Source organism: Dermacentor silvarum, chromosome 9 (genome assembly GCF_013339745.2).
Source record: "Dermacentor silvarum isolate Dsil-2018 chromosome 9, BIME_Dsil_1.4, whole genome shotgun sequence".
Lineage (NCBI taxonomy): Eukaryota > Metazoa > Arthropoda > Arachnida > Ixodida > Ixodidae > Dermacentor > Dermacentor silvarum.
In genome coordinates, this window is record NC_051162.1 from 107884391 (window position 1) to 107902914 (window position 18524).

General features: G+C 48.2%; 1 long non-coding RNA gene across 1 annotated transcript; it reads left to right on the forward strand.

The window, feature by feature from the left end:
* The first annotated feature begins 11631 nt into the window (after positions 1-11631).
* On the forward strand, positions 11632-16599 carry LOC125940388 (uncharacterized). The gene is made up of 3 exons (XR_007463607.1): positions 11632-11849; positions 14047-14091; positions 16492-16599. It is a non-coding gene; the product is annotated as an uncharacterized LOC125940388 (long non-coding RNA).
* The last annotated feature ends 1925 nt before the right edge of the window (positions 16600-18524 follow it).

The window sequence follows — 18524 nt, forward strand, 5'->3', positions numbered from 1 at the left end:
CGTTTACTGCTGCTTTTACTCGCACGGCATCGAGGCCACTTGGCAACGAACTTGATCATACATCGGAAGGTAAAATATGAGATGCCTGCAACATACGATGAAGGCAGCTATGCACTTTCTGACAAAACGCGATGCGATCTAGCTATTCGCTGGTTCCTAGAGGCCGCATCTGACAAGCGATAAAACATAGGTTGCAACGGCACTCGGAGTTGTAGAATTTATCCGTTTCCCGATCTATCTGCGCAATCCTTTGTCCTATCTTTTATGCAAAGGTGTAAGCGAGACGGCAAGCGTTCCTGCAAACGGTACGATGGAGAAAACGATGCATCAGACACAACGGATCGCTAGTATCGCTTCCCGTTTCATTTTATTTAAGACAAAGCAAAGGAAAAGGCAGATTTCACAACAAAAGAAAAAAAGAAGGAGCGATGGATGTGCGTCACCTTACCCGAGCAAGAGCTGGATCTTGTACCGCTTGTACAGGCGGATGGGTTATCACCGATTCGAGCAACTCTTATCGCCGCATCTCAGGGCGCCGCTAACTTACTCGCCTGGTTCACTAGAACGGTTGACCATTCCTCACGAAAGTTGAAGCATTAACATTTTGGCGCATACAAAAGGCGCAGAATAAATTTTGCTACTTCGCAGTTTGTTTACAGCACGCACGGACGCACGCACGCTTTTTCGCGCTTTGACAAGCCGTCAAAATAAACGGGCAGTTATGTCAACGTCACCACAGGAAAATGCGGCGCTGCCGTCGTGAACCGCACGTAGGCTCAGCTGCGGCAAGGGTGGGCAAGGTTAGTGAGCCTGGGCATAGAATAAAGAGCCAACTTGCCTGGGATCAGCAGAGTACGCGAATGCAAAGGAAGGCAGAATATCGTTAGGCTGTATCCGCTGGTAACAACAGTGGGTTGTAACCACGGTGTAAGATATATACTCTTATTATTTGGTCTTATATACTCTCTTATTTGGTCTCCATCTCGACGTGTCGGTCTTTCGGAGAAACTCCTTTCGCGATACTACGGCCCTTATCGCATCCTCCGCCAGGTGACGTACAGTGGCTAGAATGCCCCTGTACCTTCACCTCGATCTGACATCATCCACGTCAGCCGCCTCAAACGGTTCCTTCCTGGAACCAGTGAGTCGCACCAGTAAGGTGCTTCTTCCGACGGGGGTAATGTCACAGTATGTAATGTGGAAAGAAGAGGACATGGTTGGTGCCCTGGGAGACGACAAAGAAGATTCTGGGTTTCGCTTCTCTACGCAGCCATTAAAACCCATCCGTAAATACCAGTACGCTTCTTCCTTCCCGTAACAATATCTTACACCGTGGTTGTAACCTAGAGGCCTTCAGAAGGTGATAAATCTGAAAGCGTCGTGATGCACGTGCGCATCCAGGCACTAGTATACTTGGAGGTGATAACTGTGGAGCTGATAACAGGGCCTCTTAATTTCGCCCCCATTGTAATGCGGCCGCCGAGGCCTGGATTTGAACCCGCTCCCTCGGGCTTAGCAGCGCAACTCCAAAGCCACTACACCACTAGGGAAGGTAATTTGTCATAAATGAGTAACGTACATTGCAGCAATCTTCGCAAAGCCGTAGGGCAGGCAACTGTATCGTTTTCTTGTTTGCAGCCTTTAAACAACACTTGAGCAGACGACGAGTGCACCTGGTGGTTGAAGCTATGACGTTAGTCCCAGCAAGCCACCTCCGAGATTTTTCAGCGTGTCGCGGGCATCCGCTGATATGGTGATGCTGATGAGCCGCGCGTTCTAGGCCGTGGCCGGTATTTTGTAGCGATGCCTTTCCGATGCTAATGCATTTTCGAGCTTGGTCCAATTGGGCATAGAGAAGTCAGAATTGGACATCACTGAGGGTATGCCAGTTGGTCCCAACTGCCCAATTGGAAGTCACGAGTAATATGTACAAACGCAGAATAGTCGATAATAATATTATCACAATTATATTGTTAGTTTTTAAGTAAAAGATCTTTGTATATTGGTGTGATCAATGGCGAAAAGCATTTAGCTTTCTGGAGTTAAAAATCGTCTTGTGGATGATAAGCTCACTATATAGAATATCTCCCATAGAAGTGGTCAGTGTTGGCGATGCCTTTCCGATGCTAATGCATTTTCGAGCTTGGTCAGTAGTCAGAGCGACGGTCCGCTCACGTTATCAACGGGATCTGCCGGCCGGGAGCGGTGGATGATAAGACTATATAGAATAGAACAAAGCATAACGCATCGCTACAATATACCGGCCCATGTGCGACTTCTGGAAAACGAAAATGGCGGCGTTCTTTTCAGTTTCGGTTTCAAAAATAGCTACTTTGCGAGCTCTTCGTGACGCTTCCGCGCTGGTATTTCAAAAGCAAAATTTTGCACCGAGGCTTTTTGTATCTACACTATACTAAACTAGGTTCTTACGCGGTGCAATGTTTCTTTGAAGTTGACCTCTAATGCGCCCTGAACAGTTTACTGCGTTTTCTCTTTCGTTTTTTTTTTCTACGTGGCTTTCAACATATGTCCGGAGGCCCACACAAATCGGACTTCGACAGACTGTTCGGAATGAGTGCGGAAGACATGCGAGGCAGTGGCGACCGCTTAGTAAAGGAATTCCCTGGCCCGCAGTGATGCTTCTTCGCGTTTCGCCAAAAAAGAATAATGATCATCATCATCACAATATTAATAATTGGAGCGTGCCCGCAGCCCGCGTGACATCGGCCCACACCGCAGATCTGCCAGCTCTATCTCCGCGCAGCAAAATAACGCGCTGCTTTGTACGAATAGGCATCCGTTCCAGAATTCTCCTCATAGGTTGTCGTTATTTGTCCCGCTATGGAGTCACCGCACGGACACGACATGAACCAGGACGAGACCAAGGACAAGTCTGACAGGAAGGAGCGGCACCACAAGAGGCGAGAAGGTGAGGGGCTTGTGCTAAAGGGCCTTCACGTTGTTTTGGGAATTGCAAATAGACAAGCGCTGGTGATCGCGTCTGCAAAACATCGGGGCGCCTAGGGCGCGAAAACCGCTGAATTTTTGAACGAAAGCGCGAGTACCCTTTCCCTCGAGGAAGCCGCGGCTTCCTGCCGGCGAATCAAGGTCACACGCATAAACGCGGCTGCGTCAGACGCACTGCCTGCAACGTCATCTATATTATGGCATATGGGACTTCGGTAAAAAAATTCACCGACGATTACGATATCCCCTAAGGCGAAACTTTAGCGCAGCTGTATACGTGTTTTCATTTCGCGATCGATTGGCTGGCGCGGACAATCTGTCTCGTGCGGGAAGTTGCAAACGGAGCGAAGTGTGGTGCGACTGCCTCGCTAATCTGGCCGAGATCGCGAGAGCCGCGGAGCGTGGGTGACGCGTGGGCGCGATTCACAGCAGCCAGCCGCCGACAAATCTGCCAGACGACGCGCGCTACTCTGGCGCCATCTCGTAGCCATCGTCGCCGCACTACGCTTTTCTCACGCTTTCGCCATACCCTCCTTCGCTTTCCGCCTCATCGTTCCGCTGCACCCTCTTCGCTTTCCTCCTCACGTCTTTCATCTCCCGCTGCGTTCCACGTTCGCTTTTATCTTTCGCTCGGTTACGCCGCCGACGCTCGCCACAGGAACGCGCGCCTAAGAGCTGCGCTTTAAAATCTAATGCAGAAGGAGCGACACCACCACTGGATAGGATAGGATAGATAAACTTTATTAGAAGAATAATCAGAGTTTTGTGTTGCCCCCGAAGGAGCATCGCTAATGGTCGGGACCCCTAGTCCAGGGACTCCGCTGGCTCTTGTCATCTTCTCCGCTCTCTGCATCAGCTTGAGCTGGTCGTCGAGGGCCGATCTGGAAGTGCGCCGCGCTGCGAAATACGAAGAAAAGAAAACATAAAAGAGAGGCGGGTCTCGTGACATGAGCGTGACGCCGTTCCTCGGCTTCGGTGATAGAGAAGAGCAGGGAAGAAGTATCGTGTGCAGACCCTAGGACCCTAGTCGAGGCAAAGGGCGAGATAGTGCCTGTTTCGACAGAAACCCTGTATATGAAATGCACATAACCTTTTCATCTCCTCCCCTATTCTTCCAACAATCCTCTCTCTCTGTTCTTTAAATTCACTACCTCTCCTTCTTTGCTGGCCACCATTCAGGTGTCAGCCGCACGAGATAGGCTCTTGCGGCTGCCAGAAGCAAATTTCTTCGTTCCTATTATTTAGATAATAATTTAGCCCTTAAAGACAACGACAACGAAATTAAAAATGCGTAGTTCAGCGTTCATTTTATCCGCTAATAATGAGGCTTTTTTCCCCCAAGGAAATGAAGATTAATTTTTGAGACGAAATACAGGTGTGGATAAAGACTGACTTAACTGTTTGTGTTTAAAGTCCTAGGTTTAATATGGTAGTAGTGTTTGGCACGGCGTGCAGGATGGTTTAAACCTGTGGCGTGCCAACAGAGTCTGAACGGTTTAAAACGCAGGTGCGGGAAGTCCCAGTCAAGGCGAAGACTTGAGCAGTTCCACGCCAGGTGCGCAAGCTTTTCCTTCTTACAGTGAGCTTCGTCAAGCCCTAGCTATCAGCATATCAGGGGTTTTTAGCCCTTATCGTCGACAGTGTGGTTATTGTGGATGATTCTAAAATTGATTAAAAGCTTTAAAACTTCAGGACATGTGTAAGCATTTCAATAGATAACCGCTTCTGTAGAAGCAGTAAAAAAATAATCCTTCCTTGTCACTTGTGAATGAAACGTAATACTGCATGTGGGCCAGGAAGCGCAAGCTGACTACTTTAGCCTGAAAAAAAAAAAATCCGCCAGCGCTAAGTCAAGTAATTGTGTAGATGTATTCAAGGCGGCTCGTATTAGACGGATTCAAGATGTGCGGATCTAGGCAATGTGACGATGTTTATTTAGAAATACGGTCTTTTTCAGAACATTTGAAGTTAAGGCGCGATAGATTTGACCTGTCGTCGAGCCGCGAACGGGAGCTACTCTGATTTTCATTCAGATTGATATAGACTCTGGTTATACTGTTGTACAGAGGCCAAAACAGTTCTTTAGAACTCGCGAACCACGTTCTCAAAACTTCATAGCATTATGCAGACATCGTAGCCACATTACATCTCGGCATCGCAATTAAGTGGAAGAGGCTCTCGAGCTATGATGAACTTTTTTTTTCGGCAGTCAGACAATCGCAGCTGAAATTAACTTTTCGTCTATTTCCCGATAGGGAAGCCACACAAGTCGAAGTCAAGACGACGTAAGTATACGCAACGTGGACCATCGAGCAATGCAGTAATAGAGGGTTTTAGCTTGTCCGTAAGCTATTGCAGTTTGCGGAATACTGGGGATGGACGCATTCTCGTACGACTGCTTTCGATAATACTATCCCATTCGCTTAATGATTGGCTTTCATCCGATTTTGCTCAACGGACCAATAAGCGCTCACTGAAAGTAATATCGCCGAAAGTGACCGTCCGAGGATAGGTCCCCTGGATAACAGCAGACGTTTGTGTGAGATGATGAGGATGTTTATTGGCATCTCCTCTGAAACGGGGTGGAGACAGATGGTCACCTGGCATGCTTGATTTATTCAAGTTTTACTGCATTTATCGCCATCTAGCATTTTGCCTGTCTGGTCTCGATCTTGACTTTCCTGTATTGAACCTTTATCACTATATTGTACCGTTACCTAAGCTTGCAATAACTCCTGTTCAATAACTATCTACCACCTTTTTTTTTCACCAATACACTAATCGTCTCTTGTCTCGACTGCTAACCAGTTAATCCTTTCATTTTCTTTGAACCCCTGTGCCGAGTCGTTTCCAGGCTTTCTTTAACAGCTAACACATGCATAATCCTGTGGCGCATATTTGTTTGGGTATGTTTTTGTTCACAGGCAGCCAGCTCTATCGGGCCTCAAATAGCAAGACACTGCCATTTGCGTTCTTATACAGATTTTCCCTCTCCTATTTCTGTCTCGTCGTTTTTGTAAATCTCAATGGTTTTTTTTTTCACCCTTTGCATACAATTTACCATCTCTGCTTCCCTCGCTTCATTTCCCACGCGTCTGAAGTTGGAGGTCACGAGATCAAGCGCGCGCTAGGTTATGAGAGCGCGCGTCTCCTCCTCTAGCCCGTCCGTAGCTGCGCATGGCTGTCCGTGCGGCTGAGTGCATACACGCGACCCGCGCGCCCTATCTTGGAGGTAATCTGCGGCGGGTGCAAAGTTTAGGCCGAGCCTAGATGCCTAGTGGCTTCATGCTTGCTGTCCTTCCGCGCGCACTGTGATGGGGCGTCGTAATCTCATGTTCTGGAGGCCCAAGTTCCGGTAAGGCGAGCGGCAGCACCAAGCTTTCACTCCCCGCCTCCGCTCTTCATCACGCCGGCGTTGTGACTGCTAGTGTCATCGATTGAGATCATGGTGCCCTGTGCACGCGTGACGCCACGCTTGGCAATTTAATTAGTCAGCCAGTGTTTGTTGCAGTTTACATGGCCGATACGTCAACGAATCTTACTTCGTGCAGTTGTCTTAGGGCCCATTCACACTTGCTACTAGGCGAGGTCGCGCGACCAATTGCGACTGGCGACCAGAAAACTACTCAAGACGAACGATGTTCACACTTACAAATGCGACCGACGAGTCGCTAAACCGAAATGTATCACGATATGCCGTTTACGTCCGCTTGAAATGTCATCGCCGCGTAAAATAAGCGTCTGCGTATACGAACGTCCTGTTCCTTCGCATCTGATTGGTTAAGCTGTTCTGCGACTGTGGTCGCGCGACTGAAAAATCGAGCAGTGAGCGACTGGCCCGAAACGGTCGCATTTCGAGAAAAGCGACCATTTGCGACTACTTGCGACTGGTCGCTTTGCGACCAACTTGGTCGCGCGACCTCGCCTAGTCGCAAGTGTGAATGGGCCCTACCACTTCACTATCGCTTTTCCTTTCGGGCGAAACTGCGACTTTTTGTTGTAGCGACCAACCATGTTCTACTTGGCTGGTGGCGTAAACAGTTGGCAGGAACATGGGCGTTAACACGCAAAGCGCCTCGAGCGGCAATGCGGTCGTGCGGCAGTTTTGCTTGTATTCGCGAGCTTCTCTCATGCTTGGAAAAACTTTGAGCACCAGAAAGCTGTATCAGGAGTTTTTCATGTTGCTCTACAGTTTTCTCATTGATACTTTTCAGGTAATTATAATGCTTGAGGTGTTGATTAATTAAGACTAATTATGTAATTAGACGGAATGCAAAAAAATATCTGCGTATCTCCAAGCGACAGCAAACAACATTACCTTCGTTCCGTCCAGGTATACGTGACATTTGCATATTTTTAATGTTTTCTCAAGTTACGTGGGACAGCCGGCATATATATAGGTGGTGTAATGAAGGGGGATGTTAGCGAAGCAGCCACATTTCGTTTGAAATACTCGCACTCAGTGTTTCATGTACTTTCGTGTATAAAATATATTTCTACGCGTATATTTATCGGCATTTTTTCTAGTGCCGTGCGCTGTCGGCAGTATAGGGACAATTTCTTTAAAATCTCTACTGCCACTGTTCTCAAAGCGCTATTGACTTGATTTGACTTACGTTACGTGACTGAACATTAAGATTGGTCACATCGTGGTGATCCCATCGCTATAGTTCCATCAACTTTTTGATGGAAATGTGTTGTGTTGTAGTGTATTGATCATCAGCCTATATTTATGTCCACTGCAGGACGACGGCCTCTCCCTGCGATCTTCAATTACCCCTGTCTTGCGCTAGCTGATTCTAACTTGCGCCTGCAAATTTCCTAACTTCATCATCCCACCTAGTTTTCTGCCGTCCTCGACTGCGCTTCCCTTCTCTTGGTACCCAACTACCCATTCTGTTACTCTAATGGTCCACCGGTTATCCATCCTACGCATCACATGGCCTGCCCAGCTCCATTTTTTTATCTTAATGTCAGCTACAACATCGGCTATCCCAGTTTGCTCTCTGATCCACGCCGCTCTCTTCCTGTCTCTTAACGTTAGGCCTAACATTTCTCGTTCCATCGCTCTTTGTGCAGTTCTTAACTTGTATTGTATTACATTGTATTATATTGTACTATATTGCATTGCATTGTATAAGCTGCGGTGAGTCACTGGGATTGTCGCAGGAAAGCACCACCACGCCTCACCTGACGGTCAGGTCGGATTGGGGAGCCCGCTAAGCATCAGCAGCGGCACCTCAGGTAAAGTTTAAACCTATTTCTTTCATTTCTCCCCGATTCGGCGTGTCGCGATTCTCGTCGACTGCCTCGCCGTTCGTCGGTGATGCGATCACATTCGGGAGGTCTCTTGCACGTTGCTTTTCGCACCGTATGTATACGCGTCGGCGTATACGACACACAGCAGTTTCTGGCGCTCTTAATTGCAAGCTCGCTATGCACACGCACAGTGACAGGAACGCCTTCTGCTATCTACTTCGACGCATCCGTCGCCGAGTCACGCGAGATCTTGCGAGGACAACGGTATCGCCGAAAGTGATCGCCGAAAGTGATCGCTTGAAAATATCGCCCCTCATGAGTAGAATTTACTTTTTCTCAGCGGCTTGCACTGACCTCATCGTAGCTGCCATGCTGGTGCACCGGCACCGTGATAAGCTGGGTGTGTGACGTCACGTGAAAGCTATGTGAATAGCTGATGGACCGTTACGGGGCGTCTTCGTCGCCGAAATACACTGCGCGTTTCTTATGGCGATGCATCGTGTTGCCTTGCCGACTCATCAAAGCTTCGCTTACACTGATTCTCACAGCGCATGGAATATACACGACCTTGTTAAAAAAAAAAAAAAAAGCGGATAGCTTTCTTCGTCTCGTCAGACCAGTTTTCTTTACTTGTACGTAACCGTTTCCGTGGGAAGATACCGAAGGCAGTGCAGTGTAACGCAGAGAGAGAGAAAGAAAGAAAGGAAAAGAACGACAAGGAGGTTAGCCAGTGAAATACCGGCGTGCTACGTACCCTGTACTGGGGAAAGGGGTAAAGGAGTGTCTCAAAGCGCTATAGCTCTCACGTGGGAAGAATGTGAGAAACTATAGCACGTGACACACGCGCCAGGCGTTTCAAAGCATCACTTTCGGCAAGACCGGAACATGCGTGCGATCGTGGCCTAATGCTTAAGAATTGGGCTGCTGTGCTGGGAGACAGAGGTTCAGATGTCGTTATAGTATTGTAGGCAGATTTCACTCACTGGAGGTATTGACCCTTTTCGCGGAGCAGTTTGTTCTCGAGAAACTAGATGGCGCTTTCGGTGGCGCGCCATACGTTGCCTCGGCGAAAGCGAACGAATACGAAACCATTACTGCTTCTGCCCTGTTTCTGTGCGATCAACTGTCGGAAATGAAATTGGGTTTTCGATCACAGACTGGTGCTCAATTCATGCTGCAAAATGTGGAGCAGTGAATTAAGATGCGTGCAATAGTTGGCTGCAAAAATAGTGAGTGGCATATTAACGAATGGAATGACTATGTTTGACCAAGTTCACGGACCGTTGCTACATAAGGACAGCCTCTATTGCCGGCCCTTCTCGATGTACGACTTTCCTCGTGGATAAAAAAAATCACTTATCCACCAGCGTTGTATCGTTAACCTCCAAAGAAGACTTCAACCCCCAGAACTTCGACAAGAGTGAGTACCGCTCGTTAAACAATGACAAAGGGAGTAGCGCCGCTTCCTGGCATAGCAAGTTTCGCGCACGTTATATACACACATCGACCCTATCTCGCACGCAAGCTTAGGCCCACTCTATCGCCAACGTATTAAGAATATGTAAATGGGCGCATGCTTGAATCAGTGCGCGAAAGCATGGGTGACAGCGACTACACCGACAGCACACGAATGGTTGAAGCTGAATATTTCGTGATGGTCCACAGGAGTAAGCGAGTTACTAGCGATTATACATCTTTGCTACAAGCTATTACAAAGTACAGAACAGCTACGTTCCAAGCAGCTACGTTCCTTGTGTGCAGCAAGACTAAATCTATTGCAACCGAGCACACCTGCGAGCGATTAGGCAGAAAATAATCAGGTAGGGACCGGGCACCGACGAACTTCACTGAGTCGGAAACGTGACAAACAGCTGCCTCAAAGAATTTGCCTAATAAAGAACGAAGAGCAAAACACTGATCCTGATTCAATTCATAAGCAGAAAGCTTGGATAGCTTGGAATACATTTTTAGCCTCGTTTTTAGAACAATACCATATACGCTGGTCGCGCCGTTTGGACAAAGCCTAATGAGCTTCGAAAGCGCTTTTGCATGTCCTCTGAAGCTGTCGCCAAAGCTTCGTGTCGACCACCCAGTCAGGGTCAACGATGTCTCCCGAAACAGCGGTTTCCCGAACCGCACTGGGCGTCATGTACACCCATTATAAACACGGAGGAAACGGAGGCAGCTGAGGCAAGCATTGTACGCGTCACCACGTGATCAAACATGGCAGCGCCCACGGGATCGCAGCGAAAAGGGTCAATATAACAGATAATTCGAGGTGTGTATCACGTACGCGAGAGCGACAGTGTGCACAAATTTGCAGGTGTACAAAATCGCACATAATTCGACCAAGACTTGCGGCCCGGCAAGTGTAGAACTAACCGAAGTCGACTGTAGTACAATACTGCTCCTGCTCTTACTGATTTATTAATTTATTTGAAATGCCTTACAGGCCCGCAGGGCGTTGTGTAAGGGGGCGTCAAAATGCCAACAGTGTATACACAACCAGAATAAAAAATAAAAGAAAGAACAATACATGATAAATAAAATTTGAGCACATAATCACAGTACACAAGGGAAGACCATGCAATGCGGAAATAACAAGGAGAAATATGATACATAGGTTTAAGCACATGATAAACTAAAAAGCGCATGGTGTATGGATCAGTGCGCAATCCATCAAAGCGTAATATAGCACGATGTAAGACAAACAAATAATAGCAAAAAAAGGAAAACGAAATGCTTAACAAGAAATCAGAAAAAAAACCCATGAAAATATGAACTTAGACATGCTAAACGACGGCTTCAGAGAAATGTGTAATGAGTTGGTGATGGAATGCATCAGGATTAGGCAGAGAAGCTATGTTGTCTGGCAGGTTATTCCATAATCGGATGGCTCGTGGGAGTGCTGATGAATTGAAGGCTAAAGTGTCACCATAGATCCGTGTAAAACTTGCATGAGTGTGCAATCTTTTGGACGTGAGGCATGGGACGTCGATGTGAAATGAACTTAATCTATTGGAGTGTACATACTTGTGAAATAATGTTAGTAGAGCGATGTCACGGCGTGCAGTAGCAACTGCAACAACAATAAATTGTGCACGCCGGGAAAGCCACGTTAACTATATCGACGACATTCGCACCTTGTTCTATGCTTCGTTGCTCAGATTCGCGAGGAACTGGAAGCGCCTGGAGCACTCCTCAGGCGTTCGTCTCGCCCGACCAACAAAAAGACGCGACGGAGGCGGCAACGGGGTCCGCGAAAGACAAAGCGGCAAGTCTGATACAGCGGCAACAACCGGCAGAACGTCAAGAGCCACACTTGACGACGGAACCCCTCGAACAAGAAGGGCCACAACAGGAGAAAACAGCGGGACAAGCAGCGCAGGCTTCGCATCGACGGGAACCGCAGCATCAGAACCAAACACCGCCAGCTGGACAAGAGGTGCAGCCTACGGGCCGGTGGGAACAAGAACCGAGGAAGCTGGAGGGAGGCGAGGATTCGCACGTTATCCCACCGCATTGGAAGCAGGAAGCACGGACAGATATTTCGCGGGAACCGCAGCCACGGCCGCAGCAGGTCATGAAACCAGTGGGTGCAGCTCGGCTAGGTGCACGACCAGGTGAGTGGGCTTAAACGCGCAACTTTAGTGAGCTTATCGCACGCTCGAGTGACCCGGCGCTGTAGCGCAGTTGCTATGGCGTTGCGTTTTAGAGGTTGAGGTCGAGGTTTTGATCCCGGCCGCGGCGGCGGCATTTCGATGGTGGCGAAATTAAAAAAAAAACAAAAAAAAAAACGCTCGTGTGTTTTAGGTTTAGAACTGGGATGGAAACGTAACGCGACTGAGACAAGGACGAGAAGAAACACAAAGCCACATCACAAGCTTTGTGTTTCTCTTTGTCCAATTGCAAGAGTTGCGCTGCGTTTTTCATCCAATTATGAACCAACCCGCCCAAGTCATTACTTAGCTTTCATCATCAGCAGCAGCCCATTTTAAGCGAAGCTTTATAGGCTCACAAGTTTCGGCGGCGGTGGTTGTGGTGATGGTGGTGGTGGTGGTGTCACTGAAAAGTGGGCCGATCCTGGCGATAGTGCAGAAAGGGTCCAAGCTTAATGGCACGTACCAAGGACAAAAAAGGGAGAAAGAGATAGGTGTAGATAGAGATAAAGAAAAAGAGAGACAACGATATATATATATATATATATATATATATATATATATATATATATAGAGAGAGAGAGAGAGAGAGAGAGAGAGGTGAGAGAAATAAATAAATAAAGAGAGAAAGAGAGAGAGAAAATCACCACGAAGGCCAGAGAAAGAAAGAGAGAGAGAGAGAAAGAAAGAAAATCATCACGAAGGTCAGATACACACACGACAAGCTTCGCTTACCCCCATTTTCTCGACAGGGAAAGGGCTGGTGATTTTTTTTTTATACCCGCTGCAGGACGAAGGCCTCTCCCAACGATCTCCAATTGCTTAGCTTTGGGTTCACGTAAAAGAACGGCAGGCGGTCAAAATTACTACGGAGTCCCACTACGGCGTGCCCCATAATCAGGTCATTGTATTGGCGCCTATAATTTTTTTTTCTTTTAAAGCGAGAGAGGAAGCTTGAGCTGCTTGATACTGCTTCGCTAAAACAAAGATCGCGGAAAAATAACTGAGCTGAACAACGCATTTAAAAAAATTTTATTCGGAAAAACTACTACATATATGTAGTGTATAGCAGTCTTCAACGAGCGACTGTACAAAAACTAGTTTATTGCGGGTGATCTTGTGCTCGTTGCGCAGATCGTAATGGCGGTTCACTGGTTCCTTCCCATTGTCGAGTTCGTCTCTGCACCGAACACACAATACTGTGAAATCCAGGCATATCTGGTTGGATCTTGCTGTAAGGCATACATGTAAACGCTAAAGCCAGTCGGACTGTATCTGTCCTGTATCTTTATTTTGCTTTCGAGCAAAATGTGCGCTTGTTTAAACCTCAAGTATATCAGTAACCTAGCTGAGCAATACGTTTGTTAATGCACGGCGACTGTCGAACACAGAACGGTGCTGTCTTGTATATTCCTCTCTTCATGCAATGTGCGCAGTCTCTTTAACACTGCAAATATGGATAAACTAGCGCCAAACCCGTTCATTTCTGTCCAAGACAGTGCTGTCCTGGCAAAGGACAGAAAGAAACAGAACAGGGACTGTCCTCCATTTTTCTTCTTGCAACGTGTGCGCTTTTTTATACCTGCAATTATCAATCAGCTAGCTCGGTACCATGTCCTTTTTTAATATACTGTACAGGACAGGTGCTGCCCTGTATCTTTCTCTAGCCTTTGTTCAAAGCGCGCGCTTTTTTCAAACCTGCAAGTATACGTATAAACTACCCCAGCTACACGTTCATTTGACGCGGTGTAGCTGTAAAACACAGGACATCAATATCCTAACACAGGAAAGAGAGATGCAGAGCATGTGCTGCCCTGTATGTTCCTTTATCCTTCGTAAGTGCTAAATGGCCGCATTTCGATGGAGGCGAAATGCAAAAACGCCCGTGTGCTTGCGTTGTAGTGCACGTTAAAGTACCCCAGGTGGTCAAAATTAATCCGGAGCCCTCCACTACGGCGTGCCTCATAATCGGAACTGGTTTTGGCACGTAAAACCCCAGAACGAAAGAACGAAATAATGTGCGCTTGTTTAAACCTACGAGTATCAATGAAATAGGATAGCAACACTTTCTTTTAATGGGACAGGACAGCGCTTTCCTAGTCGTTTCGTAGATTCACTGGCCCTCAGTCCCGCCTTCCTGCTTTTTTTTCTTTTCTTTCAGAAGGCCAAGTGAAAGCTGGAAGGAAATTAAGTAGACAAACACCACGTAAGTATACATGCTCTAGATTGCGCCGCAACTTTTGTCAGATAAAACGTGATACGCGTAATCGCATTTATGTCGTCGAGCGATGCGCTTGCGATGTCACGAACGGGATAACGAACGATTATGTCCCCGTACCTACAACAGCGAGGGGAGAAAGAAAAGACGTGCTGTTTTGCATTTTGCGTGTGCTGAGCTAAACTGGTCAGAAAATTCGCGCTATAATATATGGCAGACTGCTGCCCTCAGGCAATGGCATCTCGAATACTCACCGCCATGTTATTAGCATCACTTATCTTGCCCATAACACACATGAAGTGCGCATTACTCAAAGAATGTATCGCAGGAAAAACGCACACATCGAACAGCATGTCCGAATGTACGCGCGCGAATACGCGAATAGCCGGAGATGTTAACCGAGCGATCGGCTTGGCATGCTACTGCAGGTTTATTATAGGTGTAATAAGGAATGAACGAAAGAAAAACTACGCGCACCCATGTACTCGCACGCAAAATCGTAAATGTAGGCAACGGTGAGCACCGTGAATGAACAAAAAGGAAAGTGGAGCTGCACGGCACCGGAAATGAAATATTTCCCATCTCTGTTCCCCTCGGTAGCAGCAGTGGACAATATGGGGGAGAAACGAAAAGCGTAACATATATCCGAGAAACTTGGGTAATGAATTCTTCTCGGAAAATCCCACTGTATAAATCAGACCTCTTTGTTCACGATACCGTACAGGTCGCAAACGCGAGCGCACATAAGTCGTAAACGCTATACTACAGCCTAAAATATTGAATTTTGAATTGGAGACTTGCTGAATTTGAATTTTAGACTGTGTTGGCCAGGCTTCGCGGGTATTCGGCTTTCGTTCCCCGAAAAGGGCCGCACTACACAAACATGGCCTACAGTAGCAAACAAATCCATACTTGTATTAGGCTTTTCATGGTTTCAGGTGCGCGTAATTTGATCGCAGTTTCCCATATTGTCTAGATTTAGATATTGTCAATCAAGATGTTCGATCCGCGTTAATTGTTTACCGAGCTTTCTTCGATACAGCACGGTTTCCTGCCGACGTCGTGTGTGTGTGTGTGGGGGGGGGGGGGGGCGAAGTTCGTGTCCTGTGTCACGAATTTAGGCGCTCTAGAAACTGACAGGAGACAAGATTCCAACACCTAAAACATTTCTAACACACAAATGGACAAGCGAGAAAAGGGAGAAATACAACAGATAACTCTATAAACACCCAAGTTGTACTGCCCCAGTACTCAATAAGGCTTAATAGCAAAAAGTCCGACGACCCTAGCCTCTCTGGCTGCGTCGCTGCACAAAGGGAACGTTCTTACTTTCTGTCACCGGCTCGTGCTGCCACAAAGTCCGAGCATGGTCACATCTCGTCCATGGTCGGTACTCCCGACGATCCTGTAGACGTCGTCCGCCTGTGTAACAGCCGGACATTCCGCCTGTCTCCGATCCCTGTGTCCCGGTCGTGGTCTATGACGCGGCAGCGAGGCCTAGCAGGTTAGGCCTAGCGAAGAGTTCGGCCGCCGCTTCCGTCCTGTGTCTTGCTCAAGTGACGATGAGGCGCCCCGGGGACAGCCTTGCGTGACGCTGCTGGCCTGCCTTCGACGGGGGATTGCTGCTGGGGTGCCCGGGACTACCGTGGGAGGCTGCAGTAAGTCTGGGGAGCCTCGCTCGAGGTCGACGGCCTCGCCTCGGAATGCCAGCGTCCTCCGGAACCGAACACCCGCTGCTCCTGTCGCCAGTGCGGTGCTCGCGAGACAACCTTCTTGGACCGGGGCCACTCAGCTCAGTGCTGCTCCTCTCCCGATCACGGCTCGGGTCACGCGCTTCCACGGCTCGTGCCGTTTGGAACGCTGCGTGCTCGTCGTCGTCGTCCTTCTTCTTCCACACGTCCCTTACACATGACATCCTGCCATCTACACTGCCAGGCGGGAACTTATTCCCTATGCTGCAAAACGCGGCTCAGAACGCCAACAATTACAAGCACGTTACCGCCAAAGGCAAATTAGAACACGTTTTGCGATGGGAACGCTGTGGAGCAGCCAGTGACATATTGCGCTTTTTGTGAACATTTGTGTGGAAACAAACACACAAACAAACAAACAAACAAGCAAGCAAGCAAACAAACAAACAAAAAGAGGGCAGGGCACGGCAGGGCAGGGCAGATCTGCTATGCGAGAAAAGCGGGAACACTTCCTTGCGAGTATATACATGGACGTAAAGTAAAATTGCACGCAGCACGTGTCTTTTTGCATTTAACTTAAATGAAACGTTTTACAAAAGCTCCACCTAACGTTTATTTTACTAGGAAGCGCGTTGGATATTTGTCGTAATTTTCTTCCCTCCCTTTAGACCTGCGATATCGCTATACACGCATGCAGGTGAGCTCTCCTTGTTCCCGAGCCCGATGGCGATAGTGGTGGTCTTCCTCATGGCTCTATTTGGCGTTCCTCTCAGCGTCCTGGTCTTCAAGGCGTTCCCGAGGACCGACACTCAGTGTGTCAGTCGGGCGTGCGTGGAGGTGAGAATCCCACGTGCTCCCTTCATCACTCTTTTTGACGCTGCTCGTTGTGATGCAGGTTCACTTTGAGCTGTCGAATGGGTCGCTAAGGCAGAACCTGATGGTATTCAGTCAAGGACAAATACGTTCGTCGCAGGAAAACACACAATACATTTAACGCACACAGGACGTAAGAATAGCTAATAAACACTTACTGAAATGTTAACAAGAGGCGATTACGACACGTATTATCCTAAATTTTTGAAACAAAGTGGAGGTATAGCGCATCTCGGGAGGAAACATACGGTATAGTCAAAACTAAACCAATTAACCGTTGACTAAAGGCGGGCGAGGCGATGAAGTAAGCGGTGAAGTTCTAACCAAGGCAACAGTGGAGTTGAGTGACAGGTCGCGGATGGCTGGCTCGAGGTAGTCTCCAGCCAGGTTGTGGAGACTGCAGCTCCTGTTGAGGAGACGCCGGTACCGCTTCGAAGTCGAGAAAAGGATTCGGCAAGGGCCGGGTAGTGACGTCCTGACCGGAGAGCTGTCGGCTAGCTCGATACTCTAGTCCAACGGCTCACTTTTTCTGTCCACGAGCAATGGAGTCCTCATGCCTTGTGGTTCAGGGTCTGGTCGCCCCGTTCGGGTGAAGGCTGGGTGGCTCGAGCCCGCAACCCGACAGCACTCTTCAACGACCGGTCCAGTAGCTGACCATCCGTGGTTTCCCTAAAACTTGGTTTGGTTTGATTTGGTGCCTATATGCTGTTGCGCGTCATTGCGCGCCATTGCGCGTCGTTGCGCGTCGTTGCACGTCGTTGTTCATGCAGAAAGCACCCGCCGATATTCTTAAAGCTTGTGAAACCGTTTGCTAATTAAAGGCCCAACGTGTGTCTAGGACAGAGCTCGTGTACACCGTCTACTCATCCTGCACGTCAAAAAGCAAACGCTCGAACTTGGCAACAGAAGGGATCAACGTATATGTCAACAGCCAATCGGCGAAGCTCCGATTGTATACCACTCCTGCAGCTACTGGCGTGAAATAGCCACATGCGCTATGATATGCTTCCTCGCACACCAATTTCACTCACCTGAAAAGAAAGCATGTGGGCCTGATCGCTGTGCTTCTATCTTTAAAAAAATACGAAAACTAAAGGTATAGCTATTAGACCGCTCGTGAAAAACTTGCCGAGCTAGACGCAGACGTAACCAATAACTGAGAACGACTTTAATGAATCGTCGGGATTAACCCAGTGATAAACACCAGGGTCGAACATTTCAGCTTCGCTGCTTCACCATCTCTACGGGGTGCTTGGGCGGTGCAACTTTTTTTTTTTTTTAAGACCGCTGTCGTCTGCTAGCTGCTCGCGCTACTGCGAGCAAATATCTTCTCACAGCTCCAATAGTCCACGGGCAGTGCGAAACTTCCCGTCCGTGAAAAAAATGAGCGTGATTCTGACAACTCTCGGACTAGTGGGCAGAGCTGCGGAAGCTGTCCGAGCAAAATTGATTGCAGCACAGCAGTCCCAAGCAGTCCGGGACTGTCAAGGACTCATAATCGAGAAGGCCCAGTGCTACTGGCTGGAACGCGGCCATCTTGGTTAGGGCAAGTTTGCTGTGCATAAAATTTCCCATATCTGCTATTCAATTCAATTAAATTTGATCCGTCCAGGTGCTGGACTACATGGACGCCATAGTGGACAAGAGCGTCGCGCCTTGCCACGACTTTTACCGTCACGTTTGCGGCCACTGGCTCCGAGACGAGTCGTCGCCGACGCCAGCGCCACCCCCGTCGTCATTTATGGCGGACGTGCTTCGCAACTACACCGCACTGAGGCACCGGAAGATGATGCCGCGGCGGCAATGGAAGAAACCTGCCGATTACGTTTCCCAATACTACCGCCGCTGCGTCGCCTA